At 29.9% G+C, this 2,900-nt stretch overlaps 1 long non-coding RNA gene across 1 annotated transcript; it reads left to right on the forward strand.

Annotated features, from left to right (window-relative positions):
- Positions 1-768: 768 nt before the first annotated feature.
- Positions 769-2,426, forward strand: LOC112790114 (uncharacterized). The gene is made up of 2 exons (XR_011879708.1): positions 769-1,094; positions 2,105-2,426. It is a non-coding gene; the product is annotated as an uncharacterized lncRNA (long non-coding RNA).
- Positions 2,427-2,900: the final 474 nt, after the last annotated feature.

The raw sequence follows: 2,900 nt of genomic DNA on the forward strand, positions 1-2,900 counted from the left end.
TTTAAATTAAATACTATTAAAAATAAAAAATTAAACTTAATAATAATTATAAATAATTAAATTTGTAAATAATGTTTCTAAATATTATTATCATTATTTTTTGAACTATATTATTTTTGATAATATATATACTTTTTTATTATGTGCTTTTATAATTTAACATTTTAAAAAAATTTTTTATAGTCATTTTAATTTTAATAAAATATAATATAAATAAAATTACGTTAATATTAAAACAAAAAATACTTATTTAATAAATTTAAAAATAAACGATATATTAACAAAAAATAAAATTAATTTCTTAAAAATAATAAAAAAGCGGCTGAACATGTTCTGTTAAGCCGCTTGTATATATAATGCCGATGGTATATATATATATATATATATATATATATATATATATATATATATATATATATATATATGTGTGTATTATTACTTCCTATTATTAATAGAAATAACATTTTGATTACAGGAGCCAACGAAATATGTTCAATCTTCAATTCGAGTTAGATACGATCGATATTTTACGTCGTAATTATCATGATATCATCAATGTTCTGAAAATCGGACTGGACTAACCGGTTAAACCGGTTTAATCGGAAACTGGCATAAAAAATGATCCAATCCTCCTATTAAAACCTACTAAAACCGTTGATGATAAAACCGTTAGAAAATTGCTGAACCGGCCAGTAACCGGTCAGTTGGATCGGACCGAAAATCGACCGGTTCGTATAAAACGCCGTCGTTTCGATTTTGTTAAGGGAAAAAAAAAGAAAACCCCCCACCCCACGCGAGTTACTCCCCTCACCCCACCAAAACACACCCTCCTTTGAAAGACAACACAGAACACACAGCAAGAGCAAGCCCTAGCTCCTTCTCAACCCAAAAATCCAGCTTCTTGGACGGAACCGCCGCCGCCGTTCGTCTGTGTCGGCGTCTCCGCAGCCTCTTCCTTCTCCTTCTCCACGGCGTCTTCCCTTTCTAGCTCGACACGTCTTTCATTCACAGGTGAAATCGCTACTCGAGGCCTTTAGCTGGTGCGCCGTGGTGACGCTGTCGTCCCGCCGTCGTCTTCCTGCTGTCAGTGGAAGGTTAGTAAAACTGTGATTTACTGATTTGAGGTTAGTGAAAAGTTGAGTCTGTTACTCTATTTCAAGAATTTGAGGTTGAATTTGTAATTTGTAATTTCTTGGGTCTTTTGTAATGCTGTTGATTTGAGTTTGGAATTTGTGATTACTGACTAGTGACTTGGTAAGCTGCTGTTTTGTTATGGCACTGAGTGTTTTGAATTTGAAATTTGTGATAAATGATTTGTGATTTGTGATTAGTGATTTTGTTATGCTGCTGTTTTGATGGCTCTATTTTGTAATTGTTAGTTGCTGATGGCTTTAAAATTTTTGTTCAAATTTACTGATAGCTTTATTTTGTAATTACTAGTTGCTGATGACTCTGAAATATGAGGGGTTGTAACTTTAGTTAAATCAACACTAATTTAATGGCCACTTTAATTTCTTAAGAAAATCCTTCTCTCATTCACTTTTTAGATTTTGTTCTATGTCTAAATCTGGAGAATTTGTAAATTTTTGTGCCTTGCAAATGAATGAATGATGATGCAGGTAACATGAAAGAAAAATTTTGCCGGATGTAGGTGAAGATATAGATGAGATGTATAATGAATTGTTTAAAAATTATGGAAAAGTGGTATTAAGAGGAAAGATCAAAATCCTGCTACTGCAGAGGTTGATGATGATGCCGAAAGCCTATCGTGTAAGCCTCAAAAGCAGTATATTAAACTTGCAACTTCATTTTTATATGCAATCTATCACTTTTAGTGGCGTGTGTCTTATATCAGGTTTCTTCTTGTATTTTGATAAAGATCATATGAAAATCAAATCAAATGCTGGTTGTTGCTGAATGAGTAAGGTAGCTACTTGTCAATGCCATATATAAATAAACTGATGAATGATGATGATGGTAGTGGAAGGAGAGTCAAAGTGTATAGGTAGTTGGTGATATGTTATGCTTTCTTATTCAATGACTACTTGTTATATTGATACCTCAACTTGAAAACAATACTAGATACCGTTTTTTGTTTGCTCAGCCAGAAGAATCTATTGCTAAGAGAGCTCTCTTACAACAGATGAACGCAACGTTGCCTAAGATTAAATCGAAAAGGTCATCTTGCAAGGTTCAGGTTCATGTTCAGTTAGCATAATACCACAGAATGATCAACATTTTCTAACTGAACTAGCTCAACATTCTATTGAAATTGATAATCCTTTGTCTCCTGACATTTCTAAATTAGAATCTGAGGTGTTAAGTGATTATGTTAACCCTCAGTCAAAATTTAATATTTAGATTTTTTTTTACTATTTAACCTTTGAGTTTGTATTTGGATAAGATCATATAAATTTGGTTGATGATTTTTTGTGTAGTGTTTTAAATTTGTAAGATATTTTAGGATGTTTATTTATAATTTATTTATTATTTTATTCTAAAACGATTTTTCTGATTGAACCACTGACTAGTGTTAAACCCGTGCATTGCACGGGTTTATATTTAAATTTGATAAGTTAAATTAAAAATAATATTTTATAACCATATATTTTTTAAATTTAATATAATACTATCCGAGGTGATTTTTTCAAAAAATTTAAATACTTAGACGTCTTTAAACGGTGCCTTTGAATCTAAAAAATTTTAACTAAGCTTAATGTTAGTTAAGATACATTTGTTACTTATTAATAATATGAATAAAAATATTAATAATAAAATAAATTAAAATAATAATTTAAAAAGATGAGATTATCAAAATTTTTATATTTATAAAAATAAATAGATAATTACCCATCATAAATCTTTAACTCGATAACAATATACTTGGTAGATTTGCCATC

This window comes from Arachis hypogaea, chromosome 3, assembly GCF_003086295.3.
Source record: "Arachis hypogaea cultivar Tifrunner chromosome 3, arahy.Tifrunner.gnm2.J5K5, whole genome shotgun sequence".
Classification (NCBI taxonomy): Eukaryota; Viridiplantae; Streptophyta; class Magnoliopsida; order Fabales; family Fabaceae; genus Arachis; species Arachis hypogaea.